We start from the raw sequence: 14,538 nt of genomic DNA, 5'->3' as shown, positions 1-14,538 counted from the left end.
CTCTGGTTCATGTATGGAAGTGTCCATAGGTGTGCAGGGCCATGTTTTAAGTCTGGTGTCAATGGTGGACATGAGACTCTTGTGCTTGGAGTAAAGCTCCTGAGCGTGGTCACTGGACATGTCCTGTGCACGTTAGTGTCACGTATGTGGCAGTGTCCTTTCTACACAGGGCTGTAATTACTGTTGTTATTGTCATTGTTGGGAGTCCCTCTGTGTCCTGGATAAGGGGGTGGGCAGGTCTAGGTGGGATGTGCGGACAGGTGCCTTACTTGTTCACAGAGGTGGGGGGGGAGCTTTGACAGCATGCTTGAAATTGGGTTCAAGAAAACGAAACAAGAAAATACCCACCCTCCCACAGCCGTCCCCCCCCCGCCCCCAGGAAACCTTCCTTTGGCCCCTCCATAGTAAGGAAGTATCCTCTTCTATGGGGACTGTGAAGCCGGTGACCTGCAGAGAAGGAAATGATCAGGGCCTCAGACAGCAGCTCTAGCTGATCCAGATTCAGCCTTCTTCCTGATTTGTAGGTAATGCTGGGCAGAGGCCCAGCCACATGCTTTGGAGACATCTAGACCAAATTTGGGGTTTTCCTGGTGCTGTTGACTGCCCTCTGGAAGGCTGCCGTGCGGCCACTGTGGGCCTTGGGAACCTCACTGTATGGCAGTCTCTATAGGGAAAATAGAGGGTTCTGTGGTACTGCTGTAGGAAGGACTCAGTCACACTGCGCGTGCTTGTGTGTATATTTACAGACACACCTGTACATAGGCTGTGCGTATATATCCTGTGTTGTTAGCCTATATATTCTAGACGTTGTTGTTGGTGGTGGTTGGGTTTTTTTTCTCAGTGGCCAGTCCGGGCCACCTCCCACCTTGTTCACAGACACTCACCCTCCCCCCTTACATTCAGAGCCTATGGTGGCAAAACCATGAAAACCGTGAAAATAACAACTCCTGGGTAGAGCTTTTTGTAGCCCTGGTGCACAATGATGATGATGATGATGTGTGTGTGAGGTGGGGGAACCATTGGAAGCTAGTGACAGATGTCTATGCCAAGAGCTGACCAGATGTTGATAGGTGCCAGGGAGCAGATTTCTTCTCCAGCATGTGCTGGTTCATTTCCAAGATTTATCAGGATAGAACTGGTTGAGAAACCTGGGTATGGAGAATTGTTAGAATCATTAGGATGGACACGTGGGGCTCCCTTGTGTAGCTCTGTTCCTCTGAATGTGTCCCTGATTGTTCCCCTTGCTTTCTTCTCCATATATTGTTATTATTAACAACAATGGGTCCCCCACACCCCCGGCTCTCACAGAAGCCCCGACAGTAATCTCTTTTACAGATGAAGACTCTGACACTCACATTATTAGCTTAGTCCATAAGGGCCCCCTCCCCCGAGCTGGGCCAGAGTCAAGGGGTTTTGGCTCCGGATGGTGGGCTTTGTTTGTAGGAATCCACTCTCCTGGGTCCTCCTTGGCTGTCCCACCACCTTTCTGGACCGTGTCCCCAACTCCTCCCTGCCCCAAGAGACCACAGACCTGTCTCCAAGGACCTGTCAGGTGGATGGATTCCTTACGTGACTCTGTGAGGGCTTTGAAGACCTGGGTCTTGCTTTCCATCATGAGCGGAGAGCTGGAAAAGGAGTGGGTTGAACCTGCGTGGTCAGATGGTTTAGGTCGGGCCTGTTCAAAGACAGCTGTACGGAGGAGTACCTGGGTCCTCCAATCCCGGCTGATGAGCCCAGGACCACTTTTTCAGGAGCATGTGGTGGTACTAGGAAACAAGCATGCCTTTCTTCATTCCGATGTCTCCCCATCATCACTAGATCCCTGAGGCAGGTAGTTTCCCCAGCTCTGACACATTGGTAGGCTGGAGGTGCCCACCTCCCGTCTCCCCATACAAAAGCCTTGCATTCAATAGAAATTTGTTGCCGTTGCAAAAATCAGTGTGTGAATGAAGTCCAGTGAGACCCCCAAGGTAATTAGGACAGTAACATAATTACTCTTGATCTGAAAATAATGGTTAGGTACCAACTACTGACTATCTTGGGCTTGACCCAAACAGAACCAATCCTGGCCCTACACTAACTTCCAGCCTGGTGCCTGGCTCTGAGCGCAAAAAAGGAAGAACAAATGGGTTCCAGCTAGGAGATTGGGAGTTAAAAGGATGCTTAAGGATCCTGAAGGAAGGGAGAGAGTGGGAGGGCAGCAAGATGGCCAAAGGAGGTGGGGAGGAAGCAGCCGCACTGGAAACTGGTCGTGGGACCTGAATTTGGTCTCCTCTTCTGTGGAGGCTTAGAAGTGGAGTAAACACACACACACACACACACACACACACACACACACACACACACACACCTCACGACAATGTTTCTTGGACACCCAGGAACTGTCATGTGTGAACATGAGTTTGTTCATGTGTGCACCAACAGCTACAGAACATCCCTTCCAGAAATGAAGTGTGTGTGTGTGGGGGGAGAGGTTAGCTTTTACCTCAGCATCCCTTAACAAGCCGGGCAGTGGCCCACACATGCAAGAGCGTCAGAGTAGGCCAGGGACCCTCCCCCACCCTGGGTGTGGACTCATGTGGCATTCATGGACTTAATCCGCCGCCGCTGCAGTGAGGCCAGGGAGGCGGCATCTGTCACTTTCACAGACGCAGGCCACAGAGTCTGAGAGACACACTCCACTTGTCCACAGCCTCTCAAGAATCTGGCATCTGTACTGCGCTGCCCCTCCACGACTAAGACAGAGAGCCCCCCCCCCCACAATCCCCACATCACACACAGACAGATGTACCAAACCATTCCTGCAACCAAAGCACTCGTGTGTACGTCCGTGCACACACACATGCAGATGCATGCATGCACACGTGGAGAATTGCTACTGCCATTATTCCTATATGCAAAACCATACACTCCTGGACCCTTTGACTTTCAACTATAACTGCTGACATCCTAACCTCTCTCTCTCTGTCTCTCACTCTCTCTCTCTCTCTCTCTCTGTCTCTCTGTCTCTCTCTCTCTCTCTCTCTCTCTCTCTCTCTCTCACAGACACACACACACACACTCCTTTTGACTTAAAACACAGCGGTAGCCATCCCACCAACCATACACACATACCTCGAAGCCGCCTCACACACACATACACTCACATACACAAGAACCACTGTGGCTAGCGGTCACTGAAGGATGACAGGCTGAGCCGTGTGCTGAGGAGGGGGATCGCCCCGAGGCATGGGACGAGGGTCACACAACAGGGTACATCGGATTCCCTTGAGGAAAGAGTCAGGCAGACCCCGAAAGGGCTCCGATGGTCCGGATGGTTCTGCCAGGTAAGAGAGAGTCAACAAATACAGGCCAAAAGCAGGAGTCAGCTAATGGCCGAGGCCGCTGATGGCCGAGATGGCTGGTCAGCGAGGAGGGAGGCTGTACAATTGATGTGACTCAGAGCTGGACAAATGATGGCGCATTTGGCTGAAGCGTGTGTGTGTGTGTGTGTGTGTGTGTGTGTGTGTGTGTGTGTGTGTGTTGCATAGACCAGAGACCAGGCAGCCTTTCTCACCTCTGTGGGGAAAGGGCTAGACAGGCTCTGGTGCCGCAGGGTGGGTTCTCTGACCTGGCTCCACCATGCACGCTGCATCCTGCCAAGCTTAGATGCCTTGGGGTCTTTGTATGTTTGAAGGTGCTTGCTTGTATACATGGGTGTTCACACACTTACCTGAAGTGGCCGTGTGTGTCTACCTCTGCAGAACTTTGTGTCTTCGGCACCCTTGGCGTGCATCCTTGCATGTATGCATAACCCAACCACAAAGTGCTCAGAGAAACATTTTATGTTGAAACCAGGGCACCTTTGTGTTTTCCTGTGTGTACTGAGTGTACAGGAACGATTCTCACCGTATACCATGTGGACTTATATAGATGTTTATGTATAGTATCTACATTTACATATCTCACATTGGTGTGGAGGTTAGGGTTGGGAGAAAGAATGAGTCTGGCTCCATGCCCTCAACTCTCCAATGCATTTGGTGGTCCACGAGGCTGGCTTTGTGCATCTGTTTGTCCTTGTCTCTGGATAGCGGGAGGTGGTGGTGGGGCTTATACGCTTTCCTGTGTTAGAGTTTGAATATCTGTGCCCACAACTATTTCCTTCTGGGTATGGCCATGGGTGAGGTGGGGGCAGACTAGAATGAAGGAGACATCTCCCTGAATCTCCTCATCCCTCTGGAGGGAGGTCAATACAAGCCATCCTGGGCACTCGGCTGGGATCCAGTAGCCCAGCACAGTGCGGACCACTCCCCTCCTCCCCACCCCGTGACCTTTGAGCACAGCAGTCCCAAATACATATTTATCAGAGGAGCTGTGGGGACCAGCCCCTCCCCCACAACTCCCCTCAGGGCCCAGCCTGCCTGGCTGTGGAGAAATTAACCTTGTGACATGGGAGCTTGCTGACACTGGGGCCCCTTCCCCATTCACACAGGGCATATGATCATGGGTGTGTGTGAGCAAGATAGAGAGGAGGCACTTTATCCAGACGGCAGGCAGCAGATGGAAGAAGAAAGGCACACAGGTTACACATGCCTGAAACACACACACACACACACACACACACACACACACACACACACACACTCTTAAGTCTTGAATGAATGCACAGACACATATGCAGATGTAGGCATGGGTTCTGAAATAGAGACACTCAGATTCTAGACCATACAACAGGCCTGGGGATGTAGTTCAGCCAATGGAGTGCTTGCTTAACTACACAGGGCCCTGGATTTGATCCCCAGCATCGCATAAAGCAGACTCAGTGGATCACATCTATAATCCCAGCACCCAGGAGGTGAAGGTACAAGGATCAGGAGTTCAAGGTCACCCTTGGCTACCTAGAGAGTTCAAGGTCAGTTGAAAGACCACATCTCAAGAAAAGGAAAGAAGATGGAAAACCAGCTCTCGCAAGCAAACACACGTAGCCACGGGCCCTGACCCAGGTCACCGGTGCTTTGTGTCAGAGGGGTTCTGAGAAAATGAGTAAGTCATAAGCCAGGCTTGTAAGTCCTAAGGCAGCCAATCCACGCAGACATCTGCATATGTGTCTGTAGAGACGCTGAAATGGACACACAGGGTGTGGAGACAAGGGTAACCCTGCGTGCAAGGCTATGACAAGCCAGATGTCTACCAGGCAAATAAGACAAGATTAATACCAAAATGCCAGGATGCTCCTCGCGCAGGGGGTTTTTCCTACAGAGATTGTAAAAAGCAAATACTGGAACACAGTGACGTTCTAGCCCACGTGCCTGTGAGCGTACACCGCTTAGTTCAGGAACCATGGGGAAGGTACCTGTGGTGACCAAACGGGACACGCCGAGTTACGGTATACAAACACCATCCACTGCCACCTGGCCCTTGTTCTACTACAGTGAAATGAGTCTGGGTCGATGCTTAAGTCTGAAAATGTTTCTGGTGTTAATTTGCTTGTTGCACACATGCTGAGTGGCTGCCTGTGCCAGGCCTCATCCTAGGTCCTGGGGAAATGAACCAGCAGTTGACACAGCACACTTTTTCTGCAGGCCCAGCCCTCCCAGAATTGGAGTGGCTAGCTATAAAACATGATGGCTTCTAGAGGGGAAGAGGAACGGAAGCTGCAAGATTGGGGTGCGGGGGACCTTATGGAGGCAGGTCATGTGTAACACCTTGGAACAGTGGTTCTCAACCTTCCTAGGGCTGCAACCCTTTAATACAGTGCCTCATGTTGTAGTGACTCCCCAACCATAAAATGATTTTTGCTGCTACTTCTTAACTGTAATTCTGCTACTGTTAGGAACTGTAACGTAAATATCGGTGTTCTCTGTCGGTCTTAGGCGAGCCCTATGAAAGAGTCGTGTGACCTCAGAGGGGTCACCACCCACAGGTTGAAAACCACTGCTTTGGAAGAAAGGCTGTTCAAGCCAAGAGTTGTGGACTCCCCCTGCCCCCAACCCTCAAGTCCTCGAAGCCACACAGGCATAAATAACTCAGGGTTCAGAAGTGACTCCCTCGCTGGGCAGTGGTGGCGTACTTGGGAGGCAGAGGTAGGCAGATTTCTGAGTTGGAGGCCAGCCTGGTCTACAGAGTGAGTTCCGGGACAGCCAGGGCTACACAGAGAAGCTCTGTCTCAAAAAACAAAACAAACAAACAAATAGAAATGACTCCCCCCCTCTGACATATCTGTCCCTAGGAGACTCTTCTGGGTATGTCTCTAGGTGGACCATGGGGTCCCTCAGCTGTGATACAGGTCTGGGGACTGTGACCAGATACATGAAACACAAGAGGCACTATGGAAGGAGGCTATAGGAGGCCTCATCTGGGAGGCACTGTGGGGACAGGTGGGTAGGCACAGGTGTGCGAGGACAGGTGGGTAGCTACAGGTGAGGGTGGCAGACAAGTGTGGAATGTTCCACCCACATGAGAATGCAGGAGGCTTCACACAGCCATAAAGGGATTCAGCCCTGTTGGCATGTTTGACACCTGCAGAAGGTCCTGGGACTAAGCCTAGCAGGGCTGGCTCAGAGCCTGGTGGGGAGGAGCGGTTGGATCCACGCCTTCCTGCTGTCCCTGTCTGGGCAGGGAGCCCCGGTGAGTGGTGGCCATTCTTTCCTTGTTCCTGGCCACAACTCTTGGCCACAAACTGGAATTGAACTAGTGACAATTGCCCTCACATGGAGACTTGCCAGGGGATGGGGGTGGAATGTAGATCCTCTCCAGCAACTATGGCTACTTCATAGTTTCCTGAGGCCTCTGGTAGTCAAGCCTGAAATAAGTCAGCCACCTTCCTGTTTCAGAGAGGATTCCTGGCATGGGAAGGTGGGCCTTGATAAAGCCCTCCTGGGAAACTTGGGGGTCTATCAAAGGTTTGGGGGGGGAGCTGATTCTTGGAGCTGTGTGGATCAGACACTCCATAGTCTATATGGGAAAGAGGCAAGGACCCCAGCTTTGAGGGCAAAGGAGCACCACAGGTAGAGGGGCTGTCATCTCTGGGCGGGGGGTGGCTCAGTTGGTGAAGCATTGGTTGTGTAATGTTAATTATGAGGATCTGAGCTCAGATTCTGAGTACCCACATAAGAAGCAGGGTATGGGGATATATGCTTATAGTCTAGGGCTGGAGAGACAGAGACAGGCAGGCCCCTGGAGCTTGCTAATCTAGGTGAATTGGTGAGCTCCAGTTTCAGTGAGAGACCTGTCTCAAAATATAAGGCAAAAGGGGCCAGCAAGATGGCTCAGTAGGAAAAAGCACTTGCCATGCAAGCCTGCCTACCTGCATTCAATTCCCGGAACCCACAGAGAACTTAACTTCAGGAGCTTGTCCTGCGGCATCCACATGCTCGCTGCTGTGCTCCGTGTGCCCATGGTCACACACACATCACACTCCTGCCCAAGATAATCATAAAGAAAAAAATAATAAGGTGGGGAGAGATTGAGGAAGCCAGCGAACCTCGACTTCTGGCCTCCACATGCCCCTATGCACACATGCACACACACTTGTACATATGCACACACATGAAAACATACTCAAGACATGCATATACATACAACAGCAACAAAAAAGGAAGAGGAGGAAAGAAAAGCCAGGTACTATGGGATGTGACTGTAACATCAATAACAAAAATGTAGCCACCAAAGCCGGGCAGTGGTGGCACATGCCTTTAATCCCAGCACTTGGGAGGCAGAGGCAGGCGGATTTCTGAGTTCGAGGCCAGCCTGGTCTACAGAGTGAGTTCCAGGACAGCCGGGCCTACACGGAGAAACCCTGATACGAAAAACCAAAAAAAAACAAAAAACCTGTAGCTACCATAGGATCAAGATTTGAAGGTCAACCTGGGCTACAAAGCAAGTTTAAGGCCAGCCTAGGCTACTTGGGACCCCTCTCCCATACAAAAATAAGCCCTACATGAGTTGGTGTTTGTCTGCCTGTTTGAATTTTACTCCTTTTATGTTAGCTCCCAAAGACCAAGCCACTTCCTTGTCTTTCTTTAAACCAATCCTCTGCCTCAGGGCCTTTGCAGTTGTGAATGTCACCAGGAAAGCCCTTGACTCCCCAGCTCATTTGGGCAGCTGTTCAAATGACACCATTACTGGCCATTCAATCTAAACGATCATTTGTAATCTACCCCCACCTGCCTTGTTTTCTTCTGTAATCCCTGTGTGTATTTTCTTTCTGCAGTATCTCTTCTTCCACTAGAAATTCATAGGGCAAGGTCTTGTCTTGTTCCTAGACACATCTCAGCACCCAGCATAGCACATACAACAATCAATCAGTGGTATGTGCCCAACAGGAGTGAGGGGGCTTACTTTCTGGGGGATCATAGTCTATAAGCTGTGAGGGACACTGGCAAACCAGTTGTGTCTTGTCTGCTGGAGACTTTGATGCTGTGTCTCATGTAGCCCAGGCTTGCTTCAAACTAAGTAGCCAAGGATTGACCTTGAATGCCTGATCCTCCTGCCTGTACCCCCTGTGTACTGGCGTTTCAAGTGTACATCACTAAACTCATTTTATGGGGGTGTTAGGGATCAAATCCAGGACCCTGTGCATGCTAGGTAAGCACTCTGCCAATACATCTTCAGACCCGCCTTCTGAGCCTCCTAAGTGCTAGGATTACAAGCACGTCCCTCCGAGTATAAGTGGTTCTGGGGATACAGTTCAGAGCTTCATGTATGTTAAGCAAGCACTTTAGAGAGCTGCAGCCCTGGCCCTGTTTTCTTTCGTTTGTTCTGAGACAGGGTCTCATGTAAACTAGGTTGGCCCCCAAACTACATTGCTAAGGATGACCTTGAATTCCGGATCCTCGTGCCTCTCAGTACTGGGATTGTAGGTGTCTGCTTAACAAGCCTGGCTTTGTGACTTGGCGGTGAGACCATAGGTAGGTAAGGAGCCTTCTCGTGGAGAACACACAGCCTCTGCATGGGATTAGAGAGCAGGCGCAGTTTGGGGCTGACACTGACAGCAACTATTATGCATTGCCTGCCAGGGGTTAAGCATTATTCTGGGTGCTCCGAACTTTTTGTTTGTTTGTTTGTTTCATTTTTCTGTGTAGCTCTGGCTGTTCCAAAACTCGCTCTGTAGACAAGGCTGGCCTTGAACTCAGAGAGATTCATCTGCCTCTGCTTCCCGAGTGCTGGGGTTAAAGCCATGTGCCACTGCCACTGGCCATGAGTGCTTGGAACTTAAAAAATTTTCAGAATTACTTATTTTTATTTTATATGTATATTTTGCCTTCACGTGTATCTGTGCACCAAGTATGCCAGGGGCTCTTAGAAGCTAGAGGAAGTCATTGGACACCCCAGAACAGGAGTTACACATACTGTTCAGCTACTATGTAGGGGCTGGGAATTGAATCTGGGTCTCCTGGAAGAGCAGCTGGTGCTTTAACCCTAACCCTTTCCAGCTCCTAAACTTCCTAGTATTCATTTTTGTTGTTCTTTAAAAAGGAAAAGGAAGGGACAGATATGGGCATGGAGGATCCCTAGGGACTCAGACCTCGTGCTGGCCCTGTGCATTGCAAAGGTGAGCATACGCGCCTGAAATGGCAAAGAAGTCAGACCAGGGTCGGGGAGGGGTGACACTTTTCAGCAGAAGATCACAGGGTGACTTTAGGGGCCATTGAGCCAGCAACTCTGAGATGAGAGACCGGATTCAGTCTTTCCTTTTTATCAACCCCGGGGATGTTCCTTTTTTTTTTTTTTTTTTTTTTTTTTTTTTAATTTACATCTGGATTACAGACACTGGGACATCTGGCTTAGAGTTAGCATCAGGAAATGCCTATTGAAAGAGTGAATGAACAAATGAGTGAGTGCAGGAGCATATTTAGCCAGGTATCTCCATCACATTTGCTCAACTGTGCACACTACCAAAGAGGCCCTACCATCTCATGGGCCACCCGGGACCCATGACAAATCATCTTTTCTACAGCACACTCAATGCTCTCTGTGTCTATTCCCTGCTGAGTTCCTTCCAAGCAGAGATTACCCATGCAACTTCTCACAGGAGCATTCCGAGGCAAGAGCTATTCTCCTTATGTTACAACTGAGCAGACTGGCATCAGAGAGGTGAAGCGACTAGGTCACGGTCACACAGCGAGGGGGTCAGAGATCTCATGTTTTTGTTTATTGTGTTCGCTTCAGAATCTCTTGTAGCCCAGGTTGGCTTGGAATTCTTTAATTAATTGACTAGCCAATTGATTAATTGGTGTGCTGTTTGGGTGCGTGTACAAGAGCCTCCACATGTATATGTAGAGGGCACAGGAAGATTCCAAGTGCCTTTATCACTCTCTGCCTTATTCCTTGAAGATAGGGTCTCTCTGAGCCGGGTATGGTGGCGCAAGCATACCTGTAATCCCAGCACTCAGGAGGCAGAGGCAGGCAAATCTCTGAGTTCAAGGCCAGCCTGGTCTACAGAGAGAAATAGCTAGGGCTACACAGAGAAACCCTGTTTTGTGTGGTGGCGGGAGACAGGGTCTCTCACTGAAGTAGAAGCCCCAACTCAGAGGTGTCAGACACAGTCATGCCCAGTTTCTTATGTGGGTGCTGGGGACTCAAACTCAAGTCTCCACATTCTTCCTGCACTGAGCCATCTCCCCCCCCACCCCCAGCCGGTGGCCTCAGCCTTGATACCTCTGTTTCCAGCTCAAGTACTGTTGAGGTCAAAGCCAGATGCTATCATATCACGGGGCCAGTTTTAACCTGCGGTCTTGCAGCCGCAGAGCACAGGCACCTTCTATGGTCTGTGTGGACGTTTTCTCTTATAGTTCTGCCCTCCTGGCCTTGGGGTGGCAGGAGCCAGGAGCCCCATTTCTGCTTCTGGCTCTATAGAAAGCAGCTGTGTAAACCTGGGGCACTGTCTGTAAGCCTTCAGTTTCCTGATATGGAAGCAGGACAGGTGGAGCTTGGTCCTGTCCTGCCCACTTACTAACAGCCAAGGCCATAGGGTAATCTCAGTAATGTCCAGATTCACCCACATGCTTCTTTCTTTTTGAGATAGTAGCTTCACTACTTATCCTTGGCTAGCCTGGAATTCTTTGAGTGGACCAGGGTAGCATCAAACTCATAGAGATCCATTTGCCTCTGCCTCCTGAGTGCTGAGACTAAAGGTGTGGACCATTTCATGAGGCCCCAACCCATATTCTTGAAAGCTCTGGAATCCTGCTGGGTTTGGCATAGAAGAACTTGACTGGCTGGGGTGGGAGCACTTCTTCCCTTGGCCACAGTCCAGCTGATGGAGTGTCAAACCCCACTTCTAACAGTTATTTAGCATGCTGTGATGCATGTGTGTGGTAGAGAAAGGGAAGATACAGACTTACTGGAAAGAAAACAACTCCCGTGATAGTCTAGTTTAATGAAAGAAAAAAATGAAAACAAAACAAAAATGAGGGCGATGCCACACAGCTATAATTATATGTCTTAGGAGGTGGAGACAGGAAGATGAAGAATTCAAGCAGCAAATTTGGAAGTGTAGCTCAGTGGTAGAGGCCCTGCCTAGAATCCCCCAGTGAGGGGCTGGGGGTGTGGCTCAGTGGTAGAGCCCCTGCCTAGGATCCTCCATTGAGGGACTTGGGGGTATGGCTCATGGATAGAGTGCTTGTCTAGGATACATGAAGCCCTTGATTCCATCCCCTACACCAAATCATTAACCTCTCTCTCTGTCTCTCTCTGTCTCTCTCTGTCTCTCTCTGTCTCTCTCTCTCTCTCTGCATAGTTCATCCCCAAAACTTGCTGGAATGCAAGTTCTAGGATCTAAACTCAGGATCCTGATTTCTGCACCAGGCCTTTTCTTTCCCTCCTCCTTCTTTTAGGTTGTATCTGTGTTCATAAAAAGGTGGGGGGAGATTATATACTTCATACTTGGATGTATACGTCACATTTCCCCCAACACATGGATTATGACTGGCAAGTCTGCACTGGTAAATTTTTTCAGGCACACTCCCCCAGCCCCACAGTGTTCCTTTGTATGGCTGCAGTGACAATGTTTACTGTGTCAACCCCCAGCCACGAGATATCTGGGTTCTTTCATAGATGTCCCCATTGTCATCGTCCCTAGGTGACAGGTGAGGGTACTGAGGCAAGAATGTACAGTCCTCTCCCAGGTGTGAGCACCGTTGAGGGCATGCAGGGGTACCATGGCTACAGTTCCTGGCTTAACCTCAAGCAGAGAGGAGGGAGCATGATAAGAGCAAACCCCACCAACTCCTCTTCCTAGGGGAGGGGAAGGGGCGTTTGTGAAGACCACCCTGTCCCAGGCCCTGAGACCCAGGCACAATGGACGACTGAACTCTACCCAACTCGCTGCCTTGTTCGCTGAGCCCACTCACCGCCTGCTCCATCCTTGCCAGCTTATCAATAGGTTAAGTGGTCAGGTCAGCGATATTGACCATTTGATTAGGACCTTGTCAGTTCAATCCCCAGCTCATCTCATGGGCCTCCTCCTTAGCCCACGTGTTCCCTCTTGCTTTCAGAGCCTGGGAGCAGCTGGCTGTAGGAACCACCACCATCCCCACATGGAACCTCCACGTTGGGAGCCCTGGCCCTGATGAACCACTTCTGGCTGTCCCTTTAGGTGCCAGCTGCCTGTCCCACCCCTCTCTCGCTCTGCAGTCAGGGAACTTGTTTGCATTGTGTCCTATGCTTGGGCCATCAACGCTGCCTGCTCTCAGCTGTGGGACCTTGGAGAGAGGGCCTTAACCTTTCTGAGCCTCCATGTCTTCAGCCGTGTGTTTGCAGCGAAACTGGGAGTTTAGAGCAACCTGCAACCTCACTTGCAGAACATCTGACAATCTTTGGTGTCTAGACCGTGTTAGGCAGTATCCACTGCACTCACTGCTAGAGTTACGTACGGTCCTCATATGTTTGTGCTGTCCTGTCCCTCAGTAGAGATGTATATGGGCAGGCTGTCTCTGGAGAGACAAGTGACAGCATTATCATAGGTCTGTCCTCAAGTCCCAATGTGCAGCCACATCCTATCCTGGATGATGCTGAGATCCCCAGAGTGACCTGTCCTTACCTTGCCCTCAGGTAGCTAGCTCATCGTGTGGTAGGTGGTCAGTAGATGATGCCAGGAATAGCCAAGCAGCGTAGGTACTGACTGGGAGAAAAATGGAGGGGTGTGGGGACCCAAGCCTAACCTCACTCCGTCCTGTGAAATCTGGACTCTGCCTTGTGTGATGCAGCCTCAGGGAACAAGGTTCGGGTCCTGGCTCTACTGCTTCCTGAGCCTTCTGACGGCTAGACTCTGTTGTCCAAGAGGGGCTTGCCAGGCTCTGCGCACCAATGGAGCACAGTGCTCTGCCCACTGGGCTCTGCCCACAGAGAGCTGCTTGGAAAAGGTATCTCTCTCCACCACTGAGGTGGGAGTCCTGAGCCTGGAGACTGGGGTGACAGAGTTGGAGGTGGGCCATCCAGGGTGGCGCTGCCCATGGGCACTGTGTAGGTAAAGGTGGCAGAGGGCTGAGAAACACAGGTAGGTCCTGTGAGCTGCCTTGGGGGAAGACCCCAGCTCAAAGGCGATGTCTGAATGAGGGGGGCTCCTCTGAGACTGGGGATTCCCCTCCCACCCGCCATCACTTACACCAATATTGACGGTTAATGCCGTGTCGCCACCGTGTTCAACACTCAGCGCGGCTAATTGTTTTGACTGGGAATCGGCAAGGCGATTAAACGCCATCGATTTTGCCCTGCGCGCTGCATCGATTTTTAAATTTCCTATTGATCCCAGCCCTAAATCTCCTTAACCAAGACCTCACCGTGGAGATGACAGCCACTGATTAGCCCTGGGGTTGGGGGGGGTGCATGACGTGGGGGGGACAACCCCCATGGGGGACCCACCCCATGCCTCCCTCCCCCCCAGGGACCCTCAACTCCCTGTCCCTGAGGGTAGAGGCCTAACCAGACTCTCAGGAAGAAAGGAGGGAATGGGGAGTTTGGGAGACCCCCATCTCCTTTGCCCATCTTTTTATCCTGTTTGGGATTTTCTCTTTTCTCTCTGTATAGTCATACCCTCTCTTCTGCTGTCTTTTCTCTCTCCCCATCTCTCTCTTCTTCATTGCTGTCTTTTCCTCTCTTCTCTTTCTCAAGCCCACACCTCCCCCAATTTCACAAGTCCTCCTCTGATCTCATGGGCTTCCGTCTTGCATCTGCACTGGCCTGTCTGCCATGACATGGAAAAGTTGTCTATAAAAGGCCACAGGGCTGCTCTTGCCCTGCTCTTTTGCAGTCTCCCCATCTCTCCTCCCTTCGTTGGAGTACATCCACAGGCTCACACATGGATCTAGGCTCGCTGGCTTTATGCCTACTTCTCAAGGCTCTATTTCTCTGTGTTATTTCTCTCTCCTCTTTTTTTTAGAGACAAAATTTCCCTCTATAGCCCAGGTTAACCTAGAGCTCTCTCTATACTCCAGGCTGAGACCAATTATCTTTTCTTAGACTCCCAAATGCTAGGATTACAGGCATGAGCCACTATATCCAGATGTTCTTAGAATGAGTGAGTAAAAGAGAGAGAGAGAGAGAGAGAGAGAGAGAGAG

At 50.6% G+C, this 14,538-nt stretch overlaps 1 protein-coding gene across 3 annotated transcripts in view; it reads left to right on the top strand.

Annotated features, from left to right (window-relative positions):
* Positions 1-14,538, top strand: part of Pou2f2 (POU class 2 homeobox 2) — an 80,686-nt gene that overhangs the window by 2,750 nt on the left and 63,398 nt on the right. Inside the window, exon 1 of one of the 3 annotated variants that reach the window (XM_031385721.1) lies at positions 3,107-3,326. The exons of the other annotated variants lie outside the window; for them this stretch is intronic. The gene's annotated coding sequence lies outside the window, so the exon portion shown is untranslated. Of the gene's footprint in view, positions 1-3,106; positions 3,327-14,538 lie in introns of those variants that run through there. 3 annotated transcript variants of the gene reach the window in all.

The sequence above is a fragment of the Mastomys coucha genome, unplaced genomic scaffold (assembly GCF_008632895.1).
Source record: "Mastomys coucha isolate ucsf_1 unplaced genomic scaffold, UCSF_Mcou_1 pScaffold21, whole genome shotgun sequence".
NCBI lineage: Eukaryota > Metazoa > Chordata > Mammalia > Rodentia > Muridae > Mastomys > Mastomys coucha.
This window is presented reverse-complemented; position numbering and strand designations above follow the sequence as displayed.